Here is a 12,507-nt window from a genome sequence, read left to right as displayed (position 1 = left end):
TTTTAAGGGAAATAACAATCTACATTTAAAATCAGGTATCCTTGTGACTGAAGAGATTTCATCAAACATCAGCGAAGAGAAGGTACAAAAGAACTATAGCATCATTGACAAGCTTCAGGGAAAGACAACCTCAGACTTTCCATCCAAGAACAGTACCTTCGGCCTTGAGTTGGCGAAGAGACAGGCAAGACATTGAACCTGTGCTCCTGAGTGGAAAGAAGGCATTCCTGACATTGAACCTGTGCTCCTGAGTCGAAAGAAGGCATTCCTGACATTGAACCTGTGCTCCTGAGTCGAAAGAAGACATTCCTGCAAGCGCGAAGGAACCCCGGGGACTATTCGTGCTGGTGCCCTGTGAACTCTCGTGATTGTTAGCCAACAGCTGCTGTGTTTGAGCAACCTTGCTGGGAAGAAAGAAAATGGCTTGTATTGAGTTTTCTTTTCATGTGCCAAGTCTGGAGGAGCTTGCTGAAGTTTTGCAGAAGGGGCTGAAGGACAACTTAGCTGATGTCCAGGTTTCTGTGGTTGACTGCCCAGGTTTAACAAAGGAGCCATTTACCTTTCCTATAAAAGGCATCTGCGAGCAAACTAGAATTGCAGAAGTAGGAGGTGTGCCTTACTTAATGCCTCTTGTAAACAACAACAAAAAGTTTATGACCTAAATGAGATTTCAAAAGAAATACAGCTGCCTGGAGCTTTTATCCTTGGAGCAGGGGCGGGTCCATTTCAGATGCTTGGGTTCAATTCAGAGGTCATCAAGGTGCAAGCCAAGAGAAGAACAGAACAGCTCAACTTTGTGGTTTGCATGAGATAGACTCTAGAAAAGCACTATGGAAATAAGCCTGTGGGGATGGGAGGCACCTTCGTTGTACAGAAGGGGAAAGTCAAGGCCCACATCATGCCAGCAGAGTTTTCTTCCTGCCCGTTGACCTCAGATGAAGCTGTTAATAAGTGGTTACATTCCTATGAGATGAAGGCTCCTTTGGTCTGTCTGCCAGTCTTTGTCTCCAAAGACCCAGTGTAGCTGGAGGGCTTCTCTCCAGGTTCCCCAAGCCCCGCAGTCCCACAATCCACTTATAAAATAATCACTCAGACGCTTATATCACTTATAAACTGTATGGCCATGGCAGGCTTTCTGCTAACTGTTCTTTTATCTTAAATTAACCCATTTTTATAAATCTATACCTTGCCACGTGGCTGGTGGCTTACCGGCGTCTTTACAGGTTGCCTCTCCTGGCCGTGGCTGCAGTGTCTCTCCCTCAGCCTTCCGCTTCCCAGAATTCTCCTCTCTCCTTGTCCCACCTACTTCTTGCCTCGTCACTGGCCACCAGTGTTTTATTTATATAGAACAATATCCACAGCAACCCAGGGCTCGATTTGTGACTGGAGCACACTCATTTCTTCAGTCATCATGGAGAAGGTAGACATTACCACTATGATACCACTCCAGACACAGTGCTGTAGCTTGGCTACTTCTCGCCTGCACAGTTCTTCTATTGCATTGATCAGCCCAAAGAGATCCATGCGTTTGGGAGAGATTAAAGCAGCTGATGCTTGCTTAGAAGAAGAAATGATTAAATCACTAACTCAGGAGCTGATACTAATTCAAAAATCCACTAGAGGGCTCTGAAGAGAGTGCTTCCATAGCAAGTAAAACCCCAGCTTAACCCCCAGCACAGAAGAAAAACAATAATAGTAATTTCACTATGTAAATGCTATTTTTATGGCATTTGAAATGCAAGGATATGGATACATGATACTCATATTATTTTGCATCTTTCATGTGAAGGAGACTATTGGGAACAAAGATACACAGGCATACCTCTTGCCTTCTCTCTCTCTCTCTCTCTCTCTCTCTCTCTCTCTCTCTCTCTCTCTCTCTTTTGGTTTTTCGAGACAGGGTTTCTCTGTGTAGCTTTGCGCCTTTCCTGGAACTCACTTGGTAGCCCAGGCTGGCCTCGAACTCACAGAGATCCGCCTGGCTCTGCCTCCCGAGTGCTGGGATTAAAGGTGTGTACCTCTTGCCTTCTCAAACCTGAACCTTATGCCAAGGACCCCAACATGGATTTAGCAGGATGGTGGGGGATGGTTGGGAATCCAGAGACCTGTTTGTTCCTCTTCCTGATGTGACTACATTCAAGAAAACTTATATTTTTCAAAAAAAATGACAAGTTACTGTGTGATGGTGGTTAGTGTGTGGTGATGATGATTGGAAAAATTCTTGCTGCTCTGTATCATTAGCCAGAAATCAACTCTCTAACCTTGATAATGTCGACAAGGTGTAGGTCTAAGAACTCCTTAGAACTAAGCTACAAACGAGTGTTCTGATTATTTTGTAATTCACACGACTTGTGAGTATAAATCCCCAAATTATTTTTAAATAAACATGATTTTGAGGCAAAACTGAATAAAATCATGTTTAATATTGGTTTTAGTATCTTACCTACATAAAAAAAAAAGAACAGTACCTTCAGCAGGTAAGGAAGACAGACCTTTCTCAGTAGGCAGCAATGGAAAGTTGGAACTGTTCATCCCCAAATGCACTAAAGTAGAAGTTCTCCGGCATCTAATCAGACCCAAGGAAAGTATGAGATAGAAGTGAGAAGTATTAAAATTAATAACAAGAGACAGCAATATTTCAACAAATACAAAGTAACACCTTTCTTCTAATAATCCTTCAGTGCAAATGATAGATGGGGTAGTTTGAATGTAATTGGCCCCCATAATCTCATATAGAGTGACACTATTAGGAGGTATGGCTTTGTTGGCATGGGTATGGCCTTGTTGGAGGAAGTATGTTACTATGATGGTGGGCTTTGAAGATTCCTATGATCAGAATACTTCCCAGTGCCTCAGTCAACTTCCTATTGCCTTCAAGCCAAGAAGAAGCCAGCACCATGTCTGCCTACATGATGCCATGCTCCCTGACATGATAATGAACTGAATGTCTGGAACTATAAGTGAGATTGCTCAGTTAAATGTTTTCCTTGTAAGAGTTGCTGTGGTCATGGTGTTTCTTCATATCAATAGGAAACACCAACTAAGAGTGAAGTAGATATCAAGGACTGAGGTATTGCTGTGATAGGCTTGACCATGTCTTTGGAGGAATTTGGTCTTTGAGTTATGAAAGCAGTGGAAATATTTAAGCATGGCTAGATGGGCCATATTCATAGAAGCATGGAAGACAGAGATGCTAAGAGTTATATGAACTTTAGAGGCTCATTCAAGAGGTTTCAGAGGAGAAAAAATTTTGTATGTTGCCGAGAGATCATTCTTGTGATATTTGGGTAAAGGAAGTGGCTGCAGTGTGCCCTTGTACAAAGAGTCTACCTGAGGCTAAAGTGAACAGTTTGGGATTAATTCCCTTGGGGAAAAAAAAAAATCTCAAAACAGCCTAGTATAGACTCTGTTGTGTGAATATTAGTGGTAACTCTAAGGAATATTTAAAATGGAAAAGAGCAAGCTGAACAGGGTAAATTACATAATGTAAATGTTGAGGAGAAAGCGGATGCCAGGAAGTAAAATAGAGCTAAATCCTGTATTTAAGGAAATAAACAGATGAAATAAGAAATTGAATAAAGGGAGCAGTGACTTCAGGACAAGATCCCACTGAGCTAAGTTTCCAATTTGTGAAAGGAATTAAAGAAAAGTTTAGAGCCAGGTGCAGTAGGGCACACCTTTAATCTCAGCACTGGGAAGGGAGAGTGTTAATATTCGGATCCTGCCCCTGTGTCCTAATGTAAAAGTCTCTTTTCAAGGAAAAACTCTATTCCTTTTCTGTCTCTCCCTCCACTCCTACGAAGTGTGCATCTCTCAACCCTTCTGTCTCTCTTTCTTCCCCCTCTCTCTTTCTCTCTTCTTTCCTATCTTCTCTTTGTATCTCTATTATAATAAACCATTTCCCCACAGATGTAGTGTATGAGTTGTGAATGTCCACCCACCACTCCACTGCAGCCTGCATGGAGTGGGTCACCCGCCCGCTGCTGCATCTGCCCAGCATACTCGGGATACCCTTGCCTGCCACCATGCAATAAATCATAAAATTGGCGCCCAGTGCTGCCAGGCAATCCCACTGCTTTCTCCTGCCCACCAGCAGTCTGAGGAGCCTTTGGGACCCTGTACCACCCACCATTTTCTGGCTGGAGGGTCGCAGGACATTCTTCATCCTATCAGATCAGTAAGATTCTTCCCTTCCCTTTTGGCCATTTTCCCACAACTGAGGATTCACTCGCTACCTTTCTTGACTGTGTTGCAACTTGTCTTTCAGGATCTAAGCCCCTCAGGCCTAAGCCCTCCATGGCCCATAGCCATTGTGATGAAAATCCATTAGCTATCTTGTGCTGTTTGTTCTTACTGACTCTCTGGGACACTGGGGATCAGTCTCATTTTGCTCACTGTCTTTTGGGCTCATAGCCCCTAGGCCCCTGCGTCTGTCTATGCTATGGCATAGGGAGGTGGCTTGTGCCCTCCGAATTCCATGCCCCACAACCTCTGTGATGATGGTCCTTTGGCTATCTTGTGCCACTATATCTTATTGTGCAAAAAATGTGCCTACCCCCTCCCAGCCCCTCCCCATCACCCAACCCCCTATGGTGCTCCAGCCTCCTCTAAGCAATTACATCATCACCTGTCTCTGGGTTGCATTCCTTTTGGCGACATATAAGATTGCCCACCAGGCATGCCGGGCGGTGGTGGCGCACGCCTTCAATCCCAGCACTTGGGAGGCAGAGGCTGGCGGATCTTTGTGAGTTCAAGGCCAGCCTGGTCTACAGAGCGAGATCCAGGAAAGGCACAAAGCTACACAGAGAAACCCTGCCTCAAAAAACGGAAAAAAAAAAGATTGCCCACCAGGGAAAGTTTGCTGTCTTTGCCTGTCCCTTGTTCCAAATTTCTATCCTTGTCTCCAATTCTATCACTCAAATCCTCTCTCATTCCTTTGACTCTGTTGCCAAGACCTCCTGTTCCATCCTCCTTGGGACTTTGGTGGGGGGCCCTTCCCCTGCTCCACTGGCTGTTCCCACCACACGGTCTAGCCACCATCTTGACTAAGGTCAAAACAGGCAGTTTACATGACTTCATTGCCATCCTTACTAGGGCCAGCATGGACGGGGCAGAGGTTCAGTCACAGCCTGACATTTGTTCCTCTTCAGCCACTCGGGTGGGCAGGGACAGCACAATACTGTGCTGTGATGGGGTAGCAGCACTAATGCTTAAGATTTTAAATTTCAGATTTTAACATTAATACAATTCTGATACTATTTGGGTTCAAGCTCAGGATTTTAAACTTATACATATGAATCTACTTCTAGGTCAAAAGGAAACCCCCTGGCATAGAGGAACACTGATTGGCTATCTAATGCCCATGAATATTTATTGAATAAAATGGTTCTGCAATAATATAAGGCACTTTATTTATGCAGAACCAGGGAGATATTGTATGACCTTAAGAAATAATTATTTCTATATAAGACATTTAGGATTAAAATCTGGCTGTACTCAAAGTTTAGCTCCCCTGTCCTTGCTAACTTCATTAAGTCATACACACACACACACACACACACACACACACACACACACACAAAGTTATAATACTTCTAATGAATTTTGTTCCCCCAGTTTTCAAATACCTGTAGAGAACTGAGAATATGGCATTTAATATAAAAGCTTTTTATGGTAAGGAGACATGTCAGCTCCTGGCAGCAGCATCCTGTATCTTCTTCCAAGAAGATAGACGGCTACAGAACCTTCACATGGAAGCTAATAGCAAGGCGAGCCATGCAGCGAAATGCTGAGATCCTGTCGAGACTGTGAATAAAGAGGAGCAACAGGGATTGGTTGTCTTCCCTGCCAAGACAGGTAGGATGACCTCCCTGAATTCCTACTCCACAGAAAACTCGGTCAGGTCTTCTGGGCCTATCAGCTGAACAAATGCTTCCTTTGGGGCTTATGCCCCGCCCCTCCCATGACCACAGAGAGACTTGGCATTACTGTAGGTAGCTAGAAAGCTGTCTCACTTTTTAAATTTATCCTTCTCAGATCTGACAATGTTTGATGACTAGGGTGTATCAGTTTGACAACCCCAATTCTCAGATAACTGACAGTGCATTAATGTTTCCTATTAAAATTACAGACAGCTATGCCTCATTCACAGACTTCATGGTACAGGATAGACTGGTTTTCAGATATAACTCCATAGGTTCAAAATTTAATACTGATAATTGCAGTTTTGATAAACTGATATAACCCCGACTATAAATGGTTCTTAAGAGTCCTTAAATATCTATGGATTTTTAACCCTTTTGCTATGATGTAAATCCATTCCACTGACAGATACCTACAGGCTCCTGGAAAAGTTCTGCTACTGGTTCAAAAAATCTGGTGTAATAAAAATTAACAGTCTCCAGAGCCCATTTTGACATCATCTATTCTCAAGAATATTTTGCAGCTTCCCTCCTCCTGCCTGGGCCAACGGGCTCTCTAGATACACCAGCCCATGCACCAGCTGGCACCAGCTCTGAGGATGCCAACTCCCAACCGAGGATGCCAACTGGGATGGATACACCCCCACCCCCAGAGAAATGACAGACAAGATGGCTCCTACAGTCCTGAGGAACACATCCTTCAATTCACTGCTGGTAACACCTCTCCAGGATCAGATGGGCACCTGCCCAGCAACTGGAACCTGTTTACTCTTGCCTCTTCTGTACAACCAGGGCACTTCTCTGCTCCATTCTTTTTTTTCCCCAAGATTTATTTATTTATTATGTATACAGCATGTATGACTGCAGGCCAGAAGAGGGCACCAGATCTTGTTATAGAAGGTTGTGAGCCACCATGTGGTTGCTGGGAATTGAACTCAGGACCTCTGGAAGAGCAGGCAGTGCTCTTAACCTCTGAGCCATCTCTCGAGCCCATCTCTGCTCCATTCTTTCTGGCAGTTATCACTGTACCCTTGGCTAGCACAGCTCATAAGGCCGATGATAATAATCTATTTTGTCTCCTAGCAACCTCAAGGAATAGATACTAGAGATTCCCATGATGACAGCTAAAAATGCTTCTTCACTAACACCTCCCATCATGCATGACTCCCAGGTTCCCCCCCTCCCCACTTTGCCCCTTGCCAGCTTGAAGTAGCCTTGAGAATTCAGTGACTTTGTTCCCATACTTGCTCTCATAACTCACCTCTTCTTATAATAATCAAAAAGGAGAAATGTTAATACTCTGATCCCACCCCTTGGTGTCATCTTGTGTTCTGATGTAAAAGTATCTTTTTAAGGAAAAACTCTGCGCCTTTTCTCTCTCTCCCTTCTCCTCCACTCCCACGAGGTGTGCATCCCTCAAACCTTCTCTATCTCTTCCCCCACCCTCTCATTCTCTCTTCTTTCCTATCTTGTTTTTGTCTATTACAATAAACCATTTACCCATGGATATAGTGTCTGGGTTGTGAATGTCCACCTGCTGCCCTGCCCCCATGCCCTCATGGAGTGGGTCACCAGCCAACCTGCTGCTGCATCTTCCCAGCATGCAAGCATGTCTCCCTGCATACATGGGATACACTCGCCCCATCCCCACCCCCATGTAATAAATCATAACACAGAGGCCAGCAGATCTCTGAGTTTGAAGCCAGCCTGGTCTGCAGAGCAAGTTTCAGGACATCTAAGCTTAGGCAGTGGAAGGTAGAAAGCTGATGAAGATGTAATTGAAAGTAGTCCCAGAAAGCAGCATAACTTGGCAGCTTCAGCCATGTGGTTCTGACATTAGAGTTAGGATAGAAGAAAGGAGTTATGGAATACAGCCACTGAGACCAGACATGTGTCAGAGATGTCCCTGAATGGAGTCCTAATAGGCAGTTGCATGAAATTGTGAAGGTGAAGCCTGGGTTGCCTTGGGGAACCAGAGATGTTAGAGATATTAGAGATACCAGAGTCATGGAATACCTGCCAAGGAGAGCTACTAACAAGAAGTAGAACCAGCTCAAGAGAAAGAAGTGTGTTGCAACAAAGGCTAATGAATTGGAGATCTGAAAACTGTTTTGATATCAGACATGCAGATACAGAGCTTGGAGTTTGCCCAGTTAGTTTTCAGTCTTGCTTTGGTCCAGTATTTACTCACTATGCTCCCTTTCCTACACTTTGGGATAGTAATGTATATTCTGTGCCATTTTATGTTATCACTTTTTTTTTATTTTGCTTTTATAGTGGATTACAGTTAAGAGATTGTATGACTCTCATAAGAGACTTTGAACTTTGGACATTTAAAATTGTTGTAACTATGATAGACTTAGGGACTTTTGAAATTAGACTAAATGCATCTTTCATTATGATATTATTACAAGCTTATGAGGACCAGAGAGTGGAATGTGGTAGTTTAAATGTAATTGGCTCCCATAATCTCAAAGGCACTATCAGGAGTTGTGGCTTTGTTGGAGTGGTTATGGTCTTCTTGGAGGAAGGGTGTCACTGTGGGGTAAGCTTTTAGGATTCCTGTGCCCAGTGCCTCAGGCAACTTCTTGTTTCCTGCAAGCCAAGATGTAGCTAGCACCATGTCTGCCTGCATGATACCATACTCCCAGACATGACAATAATGGACAATGTACTGAACCTCTGAAACTGTAAGTTAGATACCCCAATTAAATATTTTCTTTATAAGAGTTGCCATGGTCATGGTGTCTCTTCACAACAATAAAAAATTCTTACTAAGCAAAAAGCAAAATTCCTTAAGTGATAAGACAGTGACACAAGCTTAAGAAAAATGGGTATTCATAATTTAGTTAATAAAGGAACCATTAAAAGGAATAAAATAAATAGCAATCAGGAAAAACATGCTAATGCTAAATAATCAAATACTCAAAACTCATGAACAAAAAGAACACAAATTCTTTAATGAAAAGAGCAAATTTAAATAAAAATAAGTACCAAAATTATTGACCTGAAAATAAAAAACTACCAAGTTAGTAATTCATGTGGCCTAAATAAGAAGCTAGATGTCAGAGAATGTCAAATTCAGTTATTTTTAAAGGTGCAAATTATATTCCATATGCTTAAACTTTGAAATGGCAGATAAAAGTAAGTGATTAGGAAAGGACACAGTCTACAATACTAACACAGGAAAGATGGCATCTACATCCACTCCAGACAATCTGAACAACTGAGCGGTTATCAGAAGAAACCAAGAGACCCATGATGAGATGGCAGAATTATAATTCACTGACGATATTGTGATCTTAACTGTTCACATGCCTAGCAATGATACTTCAAAAGACATGAAGCAAAATGGATAGAAATGGACAGAGAAATATAAAATCTATACAACCTGGAATCTTCAACATTCATCTTTGATAGTAGGTGGGGTAAGTACAAAAATGAATATAATTGTATTTAATGAGGCAATTCCACATAATTTATCGGGAAATCAAGAGAGGTTTATTTCTCAGATAACTTACAGCCAATAGGGGTTGGTTACAGGATCCCACTACAGATGAACAATAGGAATATTGAATGAATAACTTAATCAACACAGTGACCATTAACTGATGCATGTTTATTGAACACTCTACCCACAAATAATAAGAATATGCATACATGTGACTTTTTTAAAAATCATGAACAAATAAGTCAGTTAACAAGTTAGACAAGGTATAAAACAGGAAAAATATACGTTGGATTAGAACATAAAGAGGAAAAGTCTCTCAACATAAAGAATTGAAAAGGAAATCAAAGGGGCAGGAAAGATGGCCCAACAGTTAAGAACACTCCTTGCTCTTGTAGAAGACTCAGATTTGGTTCCCAGCACCTATATGGAAGCTCAAAACCATCTACAACTGCATGGGGAAAAGTGCTCTCGTCTAGCCTCTGCATATAATATGCACAAACATTGTGCACATACATACATGGAGGCAAAGTACTCATACATGTAAAATTTTTTTAAATCTTTTTTTTAAACAAGAAGAAACTGAGCACTATTTGATTATAGGCTAGAAGTTTTGTTTGTGAATGTAAGTTAAGAAAACAAATAATAGAGCTCAATAATAAAAATGAATGTTAAAAATTAATTGAAATTACTTGCTGGGCAGTGGTGGCACATGCCTTTAATCCCAGCACTCGGGAGCAGAGGCAGGCAGATCTCTGTGAGTTTGAGGCCAGCCTGGGCTACAGAGTGAGTTCCTGGAAAGGCACAAAGCTACACAGAAAATGCCTGTCTCAAAAAATAAAACAAAACATCATCATCATCATCATCATCATCATCATCATCATAATAATAATAATTGAAGTTACTAATGAATAACACAGAATATGGCATTTCATTAAAAGCAATTGTCTTTCCATACAAAAAATGAAGAAATACTAGGAGTCAAATTAATAAATAAAATGATACCATGAATAACATAATGACAAGGTGAGGGATACTGATACAAACAGGAATGAATTATAGAAACGCATTTCTGAAGGAAGCTACACACAGGGTTGCAGACATCAGCACAGAGTTAAACACAAAGAGCTATAGAAACTTTTTCAATGAAGAGTTGGAATTCATTAGATGTAAATTGTCCCCCAATGACCTACAAATGATGATGAATCTTAATTTTGTTCCTCTTTGACTTTAATATCAGTAAACAACAGTACTTACAATCTTTGTGGAAAAATCAACTCAATTATAACAGAAAAATTCTTAAAAAGGAAGGTTACATTATTTATAAAGATTCAATAAATTCTCTAATGTTATGAGTTCAAAACTGTAATGGGGGCCAGATGATATTCTCACAGACATATTCAAAAGAGAAAAAGTCTTCATAGAGAAATACAGAGCAAGGTGGTTGAATTTTTAATCACAGATTACAAAGATATTTCAGTGGGAATGTGTAGCTATGAAATGAAGCTGCAGCATCTGAACATGTTTGCTCCACAGAACAAACCACATCTCACAAATCAGACTAACAAGAGACTTTAACTCTACATATAACTTATAACTACTACGTCTTCAGGGAAAATGTCAACACATTCAAAATAATTCTTTTTTTTTTTTTTTTGTTTTTGTTTTTTGAGACAGGGTTTCTCTGCATAGCTTTGCGCCTTTCCTGGAGCTCACTTGGTAGTCCAGGCTGGCCTCGAACTCACAGAGATCCGCCTGGCTCTGCCTCCTGAGTGCTGGGATTAAAGGCGTGCGCCACCACTTCCCGGCCAAAATAATTCTTAAACACATCCAAAAGGTAAAGAATATTGAAAAATAAGGCATTATCGACATCTGAAAACTTGTAAAATTGAAAGATTATTTTTACAAAAGATATAACATGTGAGAGACACTTGCCCTCACAATGTGCTCATTTCAGGACTCATTAAGGACTGTCAGAACTTGTTGCCAGGCGATGGTGGTACATGCCTTTAATCCCAGCACTCAGGAGGCAGAGCCAGGTGGATCTCTGTGAGTTCAAGGCCAGCCTGGACTACCAAGTGAGTCCCAGGAAAGGTGCAAACCTACACAGAGAAACCCTGTCTCGAAAACCAAAAAAAAAAAAAAAAAAAAGAATGAATTGGGACAAATTAACAAGTGTTGACTTTGGTATGAAACATACCATAATCCTGTGTTGATGTAGGGGATGAAAATGAGCCAGCTCCTCTGAAAACAGCCTGGCATCTTCCTGTGGCATTAAGCACATGCTCATGATGCTTCTGAGCAATCACATTCAGAGGTATTTTGTTAATAGTACTGAAGACTTGTGTTCACATACAAGGAAAGTTACCACAACTCTGTTCATAATCACTACAAAGGGGAAACAAGCTAAACTCATTCAGCTAGAGTGCATACAGATAATGTGTTGAGAGTGTGGAATACTGGTGCCATTTGTACAATTAGTTGTCAGAAGGAATCAACTATTGATACTCATAGTTTACACAATGAAGAAAGTTTGGAACATAAAATTAAAAGAAAATAGACCAATGACTGCCTTGTCTGGTATGAAGGGGAACTTACTAAAAAGGGAAATGATGGGATGTTTGCTATCTTTTGTTGTAATTACACAGCAGCAATCATTTAGGTAAATTCAAAGACCCATTCACTAAAGACAGTGAATTAGATGTATGAAAAAAATTTTAAATGATATGATAAAAATAATATGGTGCCTACTCACATTCATTAACTTACTTATATCTTCATGCAGCCCAGTAATAACTGATTAACAAGGAAGGTTCTAAGGATGTGTTGATCATTGAATATAGATCAGTAATAGTAAAGGAGGAGAATAGTAAAGGAGGAGAATGAGTAACTGGAAAGCTCAGGAGATAGAGCTTTCTACATGAAATCAAGTCGTCAGAAACAGAATGAGAGGTGTCTGTCTTGAGCTGCATATGTCCTGGGGCTTACATGCAAATTTTCAAGATTTCTCAAATCTTGTCTCAGTTCTCTGCAGCCCCTGTGTTTAGATGGACGCAGCACTTACATTCATTATCATCACTTACATTTGACTTTTATTTGACTCTTGAAAACCTATTCCATTTTAATCTAAAGGACTGA

General features: G+C 41.1%; 1 pseudogene; it reads left to right on the top strand.

The window, feature by feature from the left end:
- Positions 1 to 332: 332 nt before the first annotated feature.
- Positions 333 to 1,562, top strand: LOC143272034 (ester hydrolase C11orf54 homolog; annotated as a pseudogene).
- The last annotated feature ends 10,945 nt before the right edge of the window (positions 1,563 to 12,507 follow it).

Source organism: Peromyscus maniculatus, chromosome 1 (assembly GCF_049852395.1).
Source record: "Peromyscus maniculatus bairdii isolate BWxNUB_F1_BW_parent chromosome 1, HU_Pman_BW_mat_3.1, whole genome shotgun sequence".
In the NCBI taxonomy this organism is placed as follows: domain Eukaryota; kingdom Metazoa; phylum Chordata; class Mammalia; order Rodentia; family Cricetidae; genus Peromyscus; species Peromyscus maniculatus.
Note: the sequence above shows the minus strand (reverse complement) of the source record. Positions and strands in the feature narration are given on the sequence as shown.